Source organism: Physcomitrium patens, chromosome 3 (assembly GCF_059467195.1).
Source record: "Physcomitrium patens ecotype Gransden chromosome 3, ASM5946719v1, whole genome shotgun sequence".
Classification (NCBI taxonomy): Eukaryota; Viridiplantae; Streptophyta; class Bryopsida; order Funariales; family Funariaceae; genus Physcomitrium; species Physcomitrium patens.
This window is the reverse complement of record NC_143412.1, coordinates 4,373,154-4,391,942: the sequence shown is the minus strand read 5'-3', so window position 1 is coordinate 4,391,942 and position 18,789 is coordinate 4,373,154. Positions and strand designations below refer to the sequence as shown.

Sequence of the window (18,789 nt, the reverse complement as noted above, 5' to 3'; positions counted from 1 at the left end):
AAATTAGCTTTAGAATCCAATTTACTAAAATAATCTAAAATAATCTAAAATAATATAAAATAATATTTCTAATACTAGAAGAGTCAATTTTTATAATAAAATATAATTTATTAAAGAAAATAGTAACAGTTGTGAATGTTGACTTAATGGCTCAAAGACGTAGTTCCACTGGTTTTGGAAAAATAATTTTTTGTTAATGATTATTTGATTTGTTTTAAACAATTCTAATTAGTCTTAATCTTTTTGGCTTTCATATTAATTATTTTTTTATTTATACTTAAATTAATTAATACTTCAATAGATATTATTAATTTTTATCAATTTTTTTAATTTTCTTCTCTTCTTCTTAATCTTGCAATATTGTCTATTATTTCTATTCTTTTACCAGTCATATTCAAGAAAATTTTTATACTATAGATGCATATAAAAATCCAATAATACTAAAGCCTTTTATTTCTTAAATAAGTTGTATCAACTTGGATACAAATAATTAGTAATTAATTCCATGATTTCACTAATTATATTAATTTTGATACTAATTAATATAAAAATACATGTAATATATATTTTATTAATAAAATTATATAAAAAATTAACAAGTTTTAAAAAAAATACAAAAGAATAAAATAAATCTCAATGAATCAACAATAATATCCAAAAGACAAATTTGGAATCTTATATCAATAATAGAGTAATTATATCATGTTCTATAGAAATAAAAAATAATAATAATTTTATTTCTCAAATAAGTTAAAATACTACATTAGGTATTTGAATTAATAATATAGTATTGACAAATATTTTTAAACTTAATGTAATATTAATTCTTAAAAAGAAGATATTCTAGAGAAAAAAATCATATGCTTAGTTTAATTAAAATGGAATTATATATATATATATATATATATATATATATAGATAATGTGTAAGAGTATAACATACAATAATAATTAAGAGAGATGAAAATGACAAACAAATCAAATAGAATTGTTATTAACTTCTTTTTTTCAAAACATAATTAATCACTGATAAAAATAACCTAAATTTTTTTTAATAAAATATTTCTATATATATAAAGTGGTTTCTATAAATAAAAATTTGTATACATAATTCAAACTAATTTTATAGGCTAACCTAAGTAAGATATGTAGCATTATTAATAACCTTGTACTACTATTGAAGAGAAGTTGTATAATTCTTATTAGTTTTTAAGTATTTGTTTATAATTAGAAATAAATTTTAGAGAATAAAATAGGTGGTTAGAGATAGAAATAAAATTTTAAAACCTTAAAATTATAATTTATTATAATTTATCATATTATTTTATAATTTTTTAAAGATTTTCATTAAATTATAATGTTAAGTAAGTAAAAAGAAATTTAATAGAATAAAATTTTTCAAATTTTTCAAAAAAATAAAATTAAAAAAGAAAATTATTTAACAAGGAATTGAATGTAATTATTTATTCTTTGTAACAAGATAAAATATTGATAATGATCATATTGATACATGTCAAGTTATTATGTTCAGTACAACAAGTAACCAAATGTAAAGTTATGATATGTAGTCTAAATCAAAGCGAATTAGTTTAAATTTATAACACAAAAAGTAAAGTGTAGACAAAGATTAAATAAGCTATGTATATATTAAAAAAAAACTCATGTATCTAATTAATTTATCATTTATGAAAAAAAACACTGTAAATTTATAGAAAAATCGAGATATTAGATAAAATTTTAAAAATAATTTTAAAAACAACAGTATTATTTAAAGTATATGAAAAACTTGAATTGATGTATAAGAAAACTATATATATATATATATATATAGAGAGAGAGAGAGAGAGAGAGAGGTAAAAAAAAAGTTTTAAATTTCAAATAGTCAATATTGATTTTTCGTCAATGTAATGATGATTTACAGACTCTAAATTTTTTAGGGTGCATATTATACACCATATTTCCTAAGATTCTTTTAGATGTCTGATATGTTCACTTTACAAATCAAATCATTTTTGCTTGAATTTTAAATTTACTCATTAGACTCACATAGATCTTTTTTTAAAACATTGTAGTCAAAAGCTTAACCAAAAATCAAAATTACTTCAAGTCTATTTTTACAGACACTTGTTAATCATTTATTAAGTTATGCAACTAAGCCAAAGTTATTATTTTTTATTGTAATAGGAAGAATATAGAAAAATATTTTAAAATTAATGGTATGTGAGAACTTTGGTTGTGAATTTTAGGTAATAAATGATTAAATAGATATTTATGTATGTAGAGAGAGAATCAGTTTGTACCAACTGTGCTTTCATATGGTTTTTGAACCATTTGTTTTATTTTAATTGTAATTGCAATTTAATTGTTATTAAGCAATATTTTTTACACAAATCATTTGGTTTATAACAAGGACACCTCTCTTTCTTTTACAAAGATTGATGCCACATGCCAGTTTTTTGGAATCTTCAAGTATTCCAAACTTGGTCTATTTTACAATATATCATTGGTGTTCTTCTTCTTATAGATGTAATTTTAGTTGAAAGTTTAAACTGAACAATTCACGCTGACCTCTATTTCTCTTTTTCCTATAAATGCACCAATTACTTACTACCAAATCCTTTTGACATTCGATTTTAACAAAGTTACTCAGTATCTACAAGCACTAAGTTGGCTCAAAGAATTATTCTAGAAGTCATGTTCTTGCATGATTTTTGGTAAACCTGACAAATTCAAAATAAACTTTCATAGCTGATATTATTAAAATATAAATATTCACTGACATAGAAATAATACCCAAAACAGGAAAGAACGCCTAAACTGAGGAATTGCTAATACTTCTAATCAAACTTCTCTTTCATACTAAGCAACACAAAGCTTCAATCTTGTTCTGTCTATTTTCACCTGCCACTCAAAGACACTTGTCGACATTGTCCAATTTAATGCAAACAAGAGAAGTATCACTTTATGTGCAACTGACATAATACTTTAGAAATAGATTCCACCGAGGTTGGAATAGAGGTCAATTTAGCTTCAATTTCAACATAATAATAATATAACAAAAATCTGTTTACTTTTTACCATTTCATAAGTTGTTGTATAAATCTTTTCAAAAGCGTTTACAAAAGCTGACTTTTACATGTAATTTATCTTAATTGTGAAGACGAGACAATTGTAACATCACTTTAACTATATCAAAATCTATCACTTCAAAGTTAAAATTAAAAATAGAATTTTCAATGTATTAAAAAAGTGATTCTAAAATTTCCACACTATTAATGGACATCACTAAAGCACACCACTAAACAAACATCACTAAAAAGCGCACTTCTAAGTTTAGGGTGCGTTCGGCAGCCCAATATTTAACCCCAATATTGACCTAAAATTATAATAGATTGAAAAATAAGTCATTTGTGTTTTTGATAGCCATATATAAAATAAATAAAAAATGAAAAATAAAAAACTTTGAATTAATTTGTTTTAGATGAAAAATTATATATATATATAATTTATATATATATATATAAACAATATATATAAACAATATATATATAAATAATTTATATATATATATATAAACACACACACACACTCACAGCTTGCATCGTGTGTTTTTCATAAAATATTCATAGTCTCCCTCTCAACCAGCACTCTTTCTTAAAGCAAAAAAAGAAAAATAAAAAAGTACGCAAAAGAAAGAGGAGGTCATGTGGGGTGTAGCAATATCAAATCAATCAATGTAACATTAGCATTTCTCAACTTTTATTAATGTCAACATTCAATTGATTTATAAAGAAAGGTTCTGGTTTCGAGAAGGACCCAACAAAGTTGTAACCGTGTGGTCCTGAACCATCCCCTGAATGAATGAATGTCTCCATCCATCCACGAAGAGGACGACTGGTTTGCTGAACACTCTTCTTGCTTGCACTGTCGAAGTCCACGTGGTGATGGCCACCAGCCGCCTGGCAACATTCCATACCTTTTCAATGTCAATTTTCTTGAACTTATTTAGGCTTTTTAAGATCCTTTTAAACCGTTTTTGACCTTTTCCTTCGCAAATCATAACTGTTCTTGGCTCCTGTTTCACTTTTTCAACCTTTCACTTTACCTTTTACTTTCGGCTTTTGGTTTTGTGCTTGTTTTGTTTTTTGCTTTGTTTTGTTATTTCCTTTAGGGCAGCTTGGACCCCATCCCATAATGGATGACTAAGAACGCACTTCAATGAACCCAATTAGCCCGCAAGTCACAAAAAGAAATCCTCAAAGGCTCTGCAGAGTTGCTTCTCCTGTTGCTGTTCATCCAAATAAGACGAATGAAAAACATCCATATTCTGGGTGGCCGTATTCATCCAAAAAATGTTGCGTGTTGAAATGTGGAGTCGTTTGTAGTTGACGTTGGTCGAAATTGGCAGCATGAGCAGTGAAACATTTTTTTTTTTTTTTTTTTTAAAGTTGTGACATGCTTTTTGACACATGATTTTAACGTCCACCTACTTACAACCCAATTTTTTTTGTTTAGGTTCTTCGATGTTTTCTTTTCCGCTTACTTTTTTTATTTAAAAAAAAAAGTGCATTGAGGTAGTAAAGGTAAACAAGCATCATTTTCTGAAGTTAACACTAGAAAACTGTAAGTGTTTGCAAAAGATAGAATTCTAGGAAAAGGTCAACTTACTGCTTGTAAACTACGCATTTTGTAGAAAAATCTACAAGATATGTTTTCTTAATTTAAAATCTTATGATAGTAAAGCGATATCAACAATGCAATATGTAACAGTTTTTTGATTCAGACAATACACATGTTCCATACAAAAGAAGAAGAGAAGTTTGATTGTCATTGTGTTTGTTGAAATTTAATATGAATCATTCTAAATTAAAAATTGATTAAGATATTTAAAGAATAATTAAATAAATATATAAACATCTCTTTGCATGCTGATTGTAAACCACTCAAAGACTGAGAAAATAAGATTTAGTACGTAGAAAAAGCAAGCTTAAAGTAATGAGTTGCAAAACATATAAGGACAATGATTATTGTAAAGAATCACAATGATTCACTGTGTGTGTGTCTGTATATATACATATATATATATATATGTATGTATGTATGTATACACACACACACATCTGTGTTTAGAATATTTTAAACCATGCTTTATTAATAACTATTCTATTAACAACAGCATACATTAGGTTAGAATTGTTTTCCTGAATAATTGGTAAATAAATATTAAACCGTTTTTCAATAATTATAAAAGAAAATTAATTTATATTTTTGATGAAATTTCTGAATGAAATACTAATCACATTTTTTTGGAGAACATCTATTTGATTTATATGTTTATATTCACATTTTTTTATATTATTTAAAAATTATTTTGTAAAAAATTCAGAATACCAAATCTTAAAATGGTTACTTTTTTCACAAATTTAGATAGATGTGGGTATATATATATATATATATATATATATATGTGTGTGTGTGTGTTTGTGTGTATATATATATATATATATATATGTGTGTGTGTGTGTGTGTGTGTTTTTAAATTTAAATATAATATATGTACAATTATTTAACTTAATATTCATAATCATGAAAAATTAAAAATATTATATTATAATTAAAATTTAAAAATATCAATTGATATTTCTAAAAATACACAAATCTTATTTTATTCATCCAAGTCAAAATTGTAATGCTAAAAGAAACTATTAAGAAATAGATAATAATTAATAAGAGATGCTATTTTTTTGAAATAATTTTAAAAAAATGAAAAATAAAATTATTATTTAAAATAAATTATTTATATAATGATATTATTATTATCATTATAATATTACTAAGAAAATGACATCCACCAAAAAAAATATTAAAAATACCATAGTAGAATTTGTTTTTTAATATATATTTATTTTGGTGTAAATAAAATTAATACTTATTTATTTACAATTTTTTTGATTTCATCTATCAAATTTTTATTTTTTATTTAAAAGCCAATTTTCTTTCTATTGTAAATTTTTAAGCCCAGCTACATGTATAGTTCTTAAAGTATTTAATAGTTTTTAAAATTATACACAACATTCAGAATAGTAAAAAAGAGTCTTGCTTTGCATTAGAAATATTATACTTGGTTAAATTATTGATAATATGAGAACATACTATATATTAATAAATTACAATGTAAAAAAATTAATAAAAAATTATATTAACATATTATATTAATAATATATGATGATAGTAATAATTAAAGTTAAATCTATATACATACATACATGATAAAAATATAAAAATATAATATATAAAATGCTAAAAATAACAATTTATTTGTTTTTGAATAAATCTTTTTGTAAAAATAGACATTTAATGCATCTTTGTAAGTTCTTTAAGTGTAATGCTATATTAATGTTAGTATCTTAAAGTTTTTATTCTTGGTTCTGTTTTAGTTTGTATTTTTAATTATTGGTTTAATTGAAAATTAATCTTCAAATTAAAAATTATAAAACTATAAATAAGAAATTAAGATAGAAAGTATTAAAATAAGTAATTGTAGTAACAACTTCAGTACATCCTAGCTATTAATGCTTTCTATTATGATTCAAAATTTCTTTAGTTCTTATCAATTCTTATGACTTCATCTTTGACTACGGTAATATCTAAATGTTAGATCTCCTAAAAAGTGAGTATCAGGGCTGGTATTTAATTAAAACTTGTTGTTCAATATTGATTTATATTACTTCTAGGATGCAATATTAGGAAATTACTTTGAGATTATTGGCTCCCAAAGCTAATTGGTAATAAGCCTTCTAAAAAAAAAGTAAAAAATTTAGATCTTTACACTATTTATGGTAACACAATTTATTCAAATTGTATTTTTGAGGTTGCTTACACAAGATATAAGTTACATTATGTTGGCCATGGCTAACTTATATTAGGCGTAAGTTTCATTAAAAGGAAAAAACTAATTTTTGGTGTATTAATAGCATTTATTTTATTCTTAGGCTTTTAAGATTTCATAGTATTGTAGAATATTAATACTTCAATATACCTAAATAGCAAACTTAAAGTACTACTATTTAAATAAATTCAATAAAAAGATTAAAAAAAATCTAATTTGATCAAACAATAGAAGAAACAAAGTAGTGCTTTTAGAAAATAGTTTGTACTTATAATTAGTTCTAATAAAATTCTAACTTAAATAATAACAATAATTGTCAATTGTTCTTTGTACTTGATACTATATGCTTTTATAAATATTAACCATAGTGGTTTCTTACATTACTTTAATTACTTATAGATTACTAATCATTTATTTATTAGGTACAAAAGTTGTTTCACTCAGCTATAGAAATTGAAATGGATATACTAGTGCATGTTGCAAAACTCAACTTGTGTTATTGAAATAAGAAATATTGATTCATATAATAAGTATCTACTCTTAGTAGGGCTACTTTTTGGCTAAAATTAGTATTATCAAATATTAATGATGTTATCATATAACATAAATTTTAGCTTAAGAATATATTGGATATCTACTTGTAGAAGATAAATTAAAAAATGGAACAACAAGATCCTAACAAGTCTAATAGAATCTTGAATAAACTCTTATCAAACCCTAATAAACTTAATCAAACTTTAATCAATTCAAAAGAAGTTTAAAAAAATTACTTAAAAAATCTTAAGAAGATATAAATTTATCTTGAAAAAATAATAAAATAAAAATCTTAAAGAAATAAAAATTAATCTTAAATAAATACTAAATATAAAAACTTCAAAGAAATAACAAATAATCCTAAAAAATACTAAAAATAAAATCATAAATAGACCTATAGTAAATTCTAAGTAAATCTTAACCAATTTTTATAGTTTCTTTTTAAAATATCAATAAATATTAATCAAACCATTGATTTCAATTAAAATTTCATCCTTATTTTAATCTAAAATCAATTAATAAGCATACAAAATTTAAAGAAAATAAAATTTATCAATTAAGAAAAAAAACTCCAAAATCTCTGGTATTTTAGCTACCATCCTTCTCCAACTTGGATGTTAATCTTCCAATAGTGATTTTTCCTTGCTGATCCATTTAATTGCTTCAAAAATTGGTTGATATGTAGATTTATAAGTTTAAATTGCTCTTATTAATTTTTGCTTCAATGAAACTAGCAGATTTTGCAAGATTGCAAAAATCCTCATTGATCCTATATTTCAAATATCCAAGATCCTAATCCAATAAAACTCTCATATCTTTAATCTAACTAATTATTCAATGTCAAATCTCTTTAATATATTTATAAAAATCACAATAACAATCTCACAAAATTTTATTTATAAATGTACTATAACACTCACAAAATCTATAAAATTTTAAACCTCTTTTTATTTCTTATAATCCAAATTCACTAAGTACATTTCTCTCTTTGAAAGGCCTTCAAAAACTCAATATGCCTCCAAATTACATGAAATTAACTCTCACAAAACCTTTGTTTAGTCTACTTTCAAATCCTGCTTTTTAATTAATCAAAAGAACCTTGAAATTGTTGTAGGTACGTAATTTTGTACCTTAGAGACTGATTTTGATCCTATCTCACAATTGGTCGTCTTTGGATATCATTTCTTAGAATTTTGGGATAATTTTTATTAAAACCTATTCTTAACTTGCTTTTAAAAATTCTTACATGATTTATTTACTTAATCTACCTAATTTTGCTTTATTTACAATTTTTCAAACTAAATCAAAGTTTTTTATTTTTTATATTTTTTATATAAAAGGTAGTATTAATACTAAAAGCTTTTCCTACCTTCTTATCATTTATTCATGTTTTTCTACTATATCTTTCTAGTATGCTCTTCTATAATAAGATACATACTTTTATTTTTTTATTATATAGTCATATTACCATATAACAATGTAGTAGGCTGGCATAAGAAAAAAATTAGATTTTTTCATCAACACCTTCTTTTAATTTATATATTTTCATTTAACAATATTATAATATAAAGTTATTCTTGCATTGACTCTTAAAAAATTATGGTTAGTAATGAAAGATCTATTTGTGGTATATAATTCCTATATTTGATACTTGATTTTTGAGTTGATTACAATGAGGTATATCTAAGCTTGATTGTTTGTATGTTTGCAATTGCAAGTTTTTTTTTTTTTTTTTTTTTTTTTTTTTTTTTCTGCTGAGGTTGTTTTTTTGTAGCAATTCAAAATCTTGGTAATATTGCATTTTAAAATATGCTTGTGTAGTTTTCAAATTTTCTTCTTTATATAAAAAATTACGAAGAATTTGAGGATTTATCATTTGAAATCTCGTTTTAATAGAAGCAATAAAAAGAGATTTAAAATTTTGTAGATTCTGTAAATGTTATAGTACATTTATTGCTCTTTTTAATGATTCCATTGAATTTAAAACTTCTTTTGATATAAGATTCTTTGTATTTTTTTTATGACTTCTTTTAAATTTATTTCAATAGATTAAAGTTTGATTGGATTATTACAAATTACTTGAAGTTTATTCAAGCTGCTATTAGATTTGGTAGAATTGTTATTGCACTGTTTCTTACTTTCTACAACTAAGTACCTGGTGCATTCTCAAGAAAGAATACACATAATACAAAAATGCTTTGCAATTCCTAAGATTTTATTAATTATAAATTTAATCTTTTCACTTAAAATTTGCTCTTTCAATACTTTCTTCAAACTATAGCAACTTCAATATCTAATTGTAATTTTTAAGTAAGAACCTGTACTCTTCTTTCACAAATTTTTTTTGTAGAGATATTCTCTATTCTCTCTTCATGCATAGGATTCATTTATTGTCATGCTTTATTTCTCCTTATAGTTCTTTTTGATAGTCCTTCATTATTTTTATTTTTATTTTATTTTTTCTTCTATTAATGTTTTATATTGACTCTTTGCAATATGAGTATATACCAATAATCCATCTATTGTATTATCTTACTTAATAATTTGCCAAATTTTATTGCCAATATGTATTAAATCATCTCTAATAATTTTTTTTCTTTTCAACATAACTCATTGCATTTAACCACAAAGAACTAGTTTTTTTTTTTAAAATTCTAAATTTATGTTTAAATTTTTTTCCAGATTTGCTTCTATCTAATATGTTGATGCTTCATTTCTTGAGATTGTATGCACTTTAAAAGTATTTCCTACAATCGCATTCATTCTTTTTTTTTTTTATCAAAATTTATCTCCAAGTTTTCTCCTTTTTTTATTAAATGTATCAGACCATCTTTGATTTTTTTTTTTTTTTACGTAGTGCATTTGTAAAATCTTTACATTCCCTTCTTAAATAATCTGTAGTATTATACCACATGTACCTATGTATTACATCTTCCATTGGTCTTAAATTTTTTCTTATTGATATTCTTGATGATTGACTATTTTTTTTAAGTTTTGCAAATTTTATTTGCAACTCTCTTAGATCTTGTATGATTTCATTGATGCCCATTTCTACTTTCTTTTATGTAGCCATTAAAGGTTGAATCATAGATATAGGATGGATAGTAGATATTTTTTCTTTAAATAATTGCAATAGTCTTTCAATATCCATCCTATCCTTTATCTTTTCTATTTTTAAAAGTAATTCTAAAGCTCCTTCCACTTCTTTTCTTTTTTTGTCAATCCTTCATCATCTTTTTTATCTTTAAGTAAGATTTCTAACTTCTCTTGCAAATCTCTATTAGCCGCTTGAAGAAAAAATTCTACTTTATTTAAATCCAATAATTACTTTTTTTTTTGATAAAAAAATATATTTACTTTTAATATTTTTTTTATTAATTTTATTGTTAGAAGATCCTTCTTAGGCTTTTTAATTCATTCAAAAAATGAGTTCTTTGTAACCTAGTGTTAAGGACATAAAGTTCAAAGAAATAAATCCTTAATACATTCTTATATCACTCAAAAGAACTAAAAAGTCACTCAAAGATGATATAGTATTAAACTAGAATGGCTATTGCCAAAGATAAGAAGACTAAAAAGTTTCAAAATATGACTAAGGACTAAAAAGGCATTGACAAGAAGGCTTTACTTTTGCCTCTATATATACTTTTAACTAGAAGCTATGTGGCAGTGTCATGTAGGACCTCCAAAATGTATTGACTTTATAAGATACATATCTTAACTTGCAAGAAAAGTTTTTTATATGTGTTCCATATAATTAGCTTGCTTTGTAAGCTACCAAAATGTGATTAAATTGTTGATCAAGTTTCTAACCTATCAATCAACTACAAACAAATATAAATTCAAAGTAGTGTTTATGAAGCTTTTGAAAAGCTTCATTAGAAAATATTATGAAATGAATTTAATTTTATCTATTTCTATTTAATCATATAGATAAATATTAAAATAAATATGTATGTCTGTGATATTATTATCCCTTTTAGAAACAAGTTCCATAAGAACCAGTCATCATAAGTTGAAGAAATTGATGATGTGGCAAATGATGTTTGCCACATACTTTGATCTTTGTTTTCTTCGAAGATGGTTGATAAGTTCTCTCAGCTATCAATAATGTTCCATACCAAGTTTAGAAGACCACCTTATTATTTGATCATTATTGAGGCTTTTGTAACTTCTTTCAAATAAAATATTTAGAATATTTTTAGGAATCGTTTTGACCTCTAATAAAATCACCAAACATAAGAAGTCTCTTTTAAATTTGTGATACCAAACACATTATAACTTGCTATTTATTTGAGGGAAGACATGTCATTCTTGATGATCTTTATCTCAATTACATCATCTTAAAGGTTGTGACAAACACAATGTTTTATCTAATAAATCAACAAATGTTATTTCTTAAATTAAATCTGTTGGTTGTTGGTTTTTCATCTCCTTAGTGTCACCAATGCACAAAAGTATAAAATTATTTTGGTTTTGATGGATGTCATTGATGAAAAGCCTCATCCTTCTTTACTGGATTTGTAAGATTCTTTGTTGGTTCCAATGTGCATTCATTAATAATTTGATACTTTTGTGCATTGGTGACACCAATGAATAAAATATTTTAATTTATTTTGGTGCCGCCTTGAATCTAAGACTTCTTCCACCTCAAATTTGAATCATTCAAGACCATAATCTACAAAAACTTTCATAACTATCAATCTAATCATTTGATTAATATCAAATTTCTCAAATAAATTTCGAAAAAATAAAATTATAGACTAAAAAAATTTCACTCATAAACATACTATAAAACTCACAACATATTCAAATTTAAGAACTTATTTTTAATTTTCAAAATCCAAATCCATTGAATACATCCTTCACTTTGAAAAGCCTTCAAAACCTCAATATTTCTATAAATGACATAAAACAAATCCATAAAAATCCTTTCACAAGTTGTTTTTTTCAAATTCCACTTTTCAATCAATCAAATAACATTAGAATTATTATAAGTGAATGGTTTTGTCTCTTGAGGTTTAATTTCAATCTTGATTCACAACCAATTCTCTTTGAATATCAATTCTTCATATTTTAAAATAATTTTTGTTAAAATCTATTTTTAATTCTTTTCTAAAAATTCCTATATCAATTATTTATCTCATTTATTTTGATTTGGCTCACTTATGCTTCTATAAAATAAGTAGAATTCTCTTCTTTAAAAAGATATTATTAGTATTTATTAATTTTTACAATCTAATTATCTCTTATCTATATTTTAAAGATAATTTGCCAAATTACTTTCATTAAAGCTCTTCTATAATATAATTTTTTTTTCTTCTTTCACCATGTAATTATATTATTACGTGAAAATAATTTATTTAATAACTATAGATTAAGCTCTTGGACTGGATGGTATTGCATTTCAATTTTTTTGCTGATTATTAGGAATTTGTAAGGTCAGATTTCTTACAAATGGTTGCAACAACTATTGATCAAGGATCCTTCCAAAATTGTGTAATCAAGGGACTTATTACATCAATTCCAAAAGCAAGAATCATATATATACTTAAGAATTGGCAACCTATTACAATGCTTAATGTGATATATAAAACTTATGCAAAGGCATTACAAAGGAGATTCTAGGAGCATGTAAGCAATATTATCAACCTTCTTTAAAGTGCCTTCTTTCCAAATTGATTCATTATAAATAATATAATATTAATTGATGAGACTTTGATGTTGATTAAGAAATATAAATAAAATTTAAGTGCATCAAATACTATTTTTTTGAAGTTAGATTTTTCTAAAGCATATGACAAAGTGAATTGGTAGTTCTTATTTAATACCATGGCTAGTATAAGATTTCTTCATAAATTCATGCATATGATATCTTCACCTTTACTTGAGCTACAGCTATGGTTAATATGAAAGGATAAGTCACTTCTTTTTTTCAAAGATGTTGTTTTGATGTACTTAATTTAAGTGCATCAAAGCTATTTGGAGGATAATTAATTTCATTGATAGAAGAGAAAGAGTATAATGCTAATATATTTACAAATTTGAATAGAATTTAGAATAAGAAGTTGTTGACTTGAATGGATTATTTGAGCTTGAAGGTATTATCTTTTAGAATAGATACCCAACTATATAGTGGTTCAAGGCAAGTATTGGAAGAAGGTTGAGGCGGGGGTTTTGGAATCAAATAGGGTTTGTTTTTTGCTAGAGTTTTCGAGAATGGAGATTCAACACTAATTCGGATTTTTTTACACCACTTCTTGTATTTTTATCTTTTTGTGTTGATATTTGAAAAGAAGCTAGATCTGATTGTGAGCTTTCTAACAGGCCTTAGTACATAAGAAATGAAGATGTGAGAAGGGAGATCCAAAGAAATTTGTGGGAGGGGGGTGGCTCGAGTTTTTGGGCAAGAAATTTCAAGATTGGTTTGAGGTTTTCTATGGCATTTATTGGATTTACTTATATATATTTTATTTTATTTTTATTCTCAATGAGTTAAACTTTACCTAAATTGAATTAGTAATAAGTGATTTATAGTTATTTCAATAAAAAGAGATTTGGATTTGACATTAGGATTAGCAATTGGATGTATTCTAATACAAAAAAGAAAATAATCTATAAATTGTACCTAGCTTTTCCATTATCCTTTATATTTGATTTCATTTGGGACAATATTGTGCCTTCTTGTAACATGCTTTTGATTAAAGACTGTATATTTTCCTGAGGAGGCTCACCTTCTTGACAACATTATGGGCATATGCAATTTTTTTTTTGTTATTTCATACTTCTTCTAGATAGTGGAAGAGGCTCTCAATGCCAAAGTCAAGCTATCTCAATCAAGGGACTTAATAAAAGGAGTTAAGTTGTCTAACTCTATTTCACAACAACTCATCCAATAATATATATATATATATATATATATATATATAATAGTTCTTTCACTCTTAAAGCAAAGAGAGCCTCAATATCTTATTTAATTAGAATTTTTAACATCTTTAGCAAAGCTTTTGGATTAATTATTAATTAGATCAAATTAAGAGCTCATTGGATTGGCAAAAGAGTCTCTTTTCTATCCATATGGATATAAGATTATAATTGGATTTAGATAGAAGAAAATAATATAAAAAAACTTTTAAATATTCTATTCAGGATGGAGATCTCTACTTCCCATATTGATGAGTTTTTGCTTAATCAAGTCTAAAAGAAACTTACTTATTAGAATATAATCAAGGTTTTTTTAGCAAGGAGATGACTTATAACTAATCAAGTATTAATGTTGACTCTTTGATACTTCACAGGACTTAAAACTGCTTCTAAGAAGGTTATCAAGAAAATTAAGGATCTTCTTATGAACTACTTGTAGGCTAGATATGAATACAAAGTATGCACATAGATTGCATGGAATCTTTATATAAGTAGAATACTCTGAGGTGGTCCTGGTCCTACAAATCCATATAATGCCATAAATATTTTCTTTAGCAAATTGATCATTCAAGCTTATGAGCCATGTGAATCTAATTTATAATTTTTTTTGAAATATAAGTTATTCCAATTCCAACTAAAACAAGATGGTCAATGGCAACCCAATCCCTCATGGTTCCTAAAATAATAATATCAAAGCTCTTAAGGTTCTTTAAACAACATAATTAATACTCTTATGGTTCTTTAAACAACATAATTAATATTCTTATGGTTCCTAAATTTGGAACTAAGTCAATAGAGCATGAAAGAAGATTATAAAACATATCTAATATCAAAGGTTAGTTTTGTTCAAAGAGACTATGAATATTGGACTATTGCACAACCTATAATTTCAATACAATATTTTTCTTATTTTTTCTTGTTATTATGCTACAAAATTCTTTAATAATAGCTTTGAATAAATCAAAGACTATTAGTCACAACAATTAGTGCCTCTCTTCTTGTAATTGGAAGCCAAGCAAGCTTTCTTTTTTATAACAAAAAAGCGCAAGGGTATAAGATTTGATTAAGGTTTCATTACAATTTTATTAAGATTTTATTAGGATTTTATTGGTATTTGGTCTAGATTTTATTTAAAATTTGGTTAGAATTTTATTTGAATTTGTTTAGGGGTTTTAAAGTTTTTTTAAGATTTGATTAGGGCTACATTAAGATTTGGTTGGTATTTATTTAAGATTTACTTAGGATTTATTTTATAATATTTTTTTAAAGTTATTGTTATTTCTTTAAAGATTTTATTTTTATATCTTTTTAGAATTTCTTTATTATTATTTTTTGAAATTAATTTAAGACTTCTTTACATTTCTTTTGTAATTTCTTTTAATTTTTTTTGAATTGGTTAGAGTTTAATTGGAGTTGTTTACTTAGAATTTAAATAAGATTTTAGTAGACTTGATAGGATCTTGTTGTTGCATTTTCTATTTACCTTCCATGGCTAGGTGCCCGGTGTATTTTCAAGGAAGAATTCATATTATATGATATTAATTCAATTGCTTTCCACACCAAGAACATGTAGGCAGCATGTCTAAAGGTTCACATCATTGATCATATCACTTCTTTTACAGTTTAATTTAAAGGCTTAATTTTGATCCCAAATAACTCAGTTGGCTAAGCAACACTCCTTTCTTGGCCTTCACAGCCAGAAAGAGTCGAGAGATTGCTTCACTAACTTCGACAATCTAGTGAATCTTCACATTTCCAAATGAAAGGATCAACTTCCACTGGGTATCAAATTTGATTGAAAAAACACTTGGTATAAGAAGCGCTTGCTGAAGGAGGCAGCTTTCATCGGAAGCGTGTACCACAAAGCAATCACGGTAAATGAATGGAGGAACAAGATCAAACCTACTATCGATACATCATGTCCGTTTCGCCCAGGCACTTCCAAGACTATTCAGCACCGGTTCTGGGTATGCCCTAAGGCTACTCGCACATGGATCTGGTGCAAGTTGTTCATCCAAGATTTGCGGAGGAAACCAGATATCCTAGCGTTTCCGCTTACTTTCGATTAGCGGCACTGTCTATTTCTCAAATACTTGCCTAAGTGGTTTGGAAAAATTAATCTCATCTGGACCTTTCTTTGTGAGATTGCGTTATGTGAGCTTTGGTTAGAACGCATCGCGATGGCGTTCAATGCAGAGGACTTGGTAATCAAAAAAACCACCACCAGAATGTAGCAAAGTCTATGGAATTACGGCCGCATCGAATGGAACAAGTTAACCCAACGGCTAGGGTTAGCTCTGTCAGGTATTGGTGACCTGGCAGGCTGACGTAAAGAGGAGGTGCTGGATTGTTTCAACAACAGTGCAATAGACGCAACCAGCATGTATTGAACCTAATCGACTGGTTAGAGGTGAATGAAAGTTCTGTAGGGAGGTGAATTGCAATTCTCAGCTGCAAATTTTCTCACTTCCGTCACTAGAGCTAAAGCGGAGCCAGATGAATAGCGACGGTGAATTCTTCTCGGCTACAGCTCCCTAAGCGAAGGATACAAATTACAGAAAATAGGTAACGTCAACATGCTGGTCTCCCGGAATGTAATCTTTCAGGAGGAGTATTTCCCTCCCCACAGCAATTCCACGCCGTCCTCGGAACTTCTTGATTCCGCCATTCAGGATGATCCACTGTTTTATTAACAGAATTGAATCAGTGTCGGGGGCACCGTCCCCACAAGCGGCTTTCAACTCGACTCACTTGGCAATGGAGGTGTCATCATGGATTCTGGCACCTCCGTCACTCGTCTACAAAATGCCGCATATGCTTCTTGAAAGATGTATGACGATAGAAAGCCAGGCAGCAAATTAAAGCATTCAGAGAGATGTTCGTAGTGGTCGCTGTCATTTGAATTATGGTACATTTTGCAGAGTACTGTCTTTGATAAGGAAGCTAAGAGAGCTAGCGACGCAGGTGAGAAACTGAACTTAATATAAAGCCTCCAATTTATTAATATGTAAATTCAAACCGAAAATTACACGTACTCTTGAGCTGGCGGGAGCCATATCGTGCCGTCATACCTATTGATTACCAACTGGCAGATCCAGATCACAATGGTTTGATCAGTCTAATCTCTCATGGAGGTCGACCACTGAAGACAAACATTTATGCTAAATCAAATTCCAGTATAATAACAATGCCAGCTGCACCACATATGAAGTCCGGAACAGTGGCAATTGTACTATTTATTCTAGAATACTTCGGAATTCCCTGATGCGTGGAAGAGGAACAGAATACTTCGGAATTCCCTGATGCGTGGAAGAGGAACAGAATACTTCAGCACCTACTGACGTAGTCGGCCTTGAACTGGCAACCGTCGTTGTAAGTCTTGATTCCGCACTTGGCGCAGTTACGAGCTCTGAGCTCGTTGAAGGCATCAATCATCTCCTGGCCGGTCAAGTCGCAGTTGGAGCCCGAGACAAAGAGTCCGCAGTGTCCCGAGCACACTCCAGTAGATCCGCTGCTCCCACCCGTGAAGTAAAGGTTACCAGGCAGGATCTGACGCCTAGCCGCATCACAATCACTTGAAGGCAGACCGCTGCAGAGGGTCGATCCTGCACAGGAGTAAGAGTCCTGACAACTGACGAGGATGAAGACATTGACAATCGCCATGGCAAAGACGAGGCTGCTAATTCTGAGCTTCATTTTGAACTGTCAACGAGTGGAATAGCTATGAGCTTGGTTGCAAAAATGCAACTTCTGCGAAACGCGATGTTCGAGCACTGCAACCGAAGGAAGACTTGAAATTTGGGATGAAAGCTAGACAAGTGAACTGATGAGTTACGACTCTCAACCACTGGTTTTATACTTGACGGACGACTCATATACCCTCCGGTGCAAGAAAGTCATGTTATTCACGAAGTGCTGCTTTTTCAAGAAGTGCTGTTTTTTTCTCAAAGTGCTGTTATCTATGAGATCACCATGTGTCAGGCGAGCCCTGGTGTCTAGCAATTCTGTTGACCATAACCTTGACTTTATGTTCTTTGATTTAGATTTCGTGACATCCATTTCTTTTGCACATTCAATTTCTCAAACTTGACTTTTATCGTTTAGATACTAGTAATCTAATTAGAAAGTAGTTTGGAGATACAATAGAAGCAGGTAAGAGATAAGTAGGCCAAGCATCTCCAAACTACTTCCTAATCAGGTTACTAGGATCTAAACAATAAATTAGATTGGATTACTTTCTACTTCTATTGCTTGGAACCTATTGGTTGGGATCTTCATGTTAGATTGGTTCTTTTGAATCACCTCTCATTAACTAAGTTGGTTAAAAAACATATATTAAAACATTTTTTCTTCAAAAAAATGAGTAAATATTACATATAAAATAACTAATAATTTAGATTAGAAAGAATTTATATTAATTTTTTCTATAATTTGGATATAAAA

General features: G+C 27.1%; 1 long non-coding RNA gene across 1 annotated transcript; it reads right to left on the bottom strand.

Moving 5' to 3' along the window:
• Positions 1-3,012: 3,012 nt before the first annotated feature.
• Positions 3,013-3,783, bottom strand: LOC149989482 (uncharacterized). The gene is made up of 2 exons (XR_016502383.1): positions 3,593-3,783; positions 3,013-3,375 (listed from the first exon to the last, which is right to left on the bottom strand). It is a non-coding gene; the product is annotated as an uncharacterized LOC149989482 (long non-coding RNA).
• Between the last annotated feature and the right edge of the window lie 15,006 nt (positions 3,784-18,789).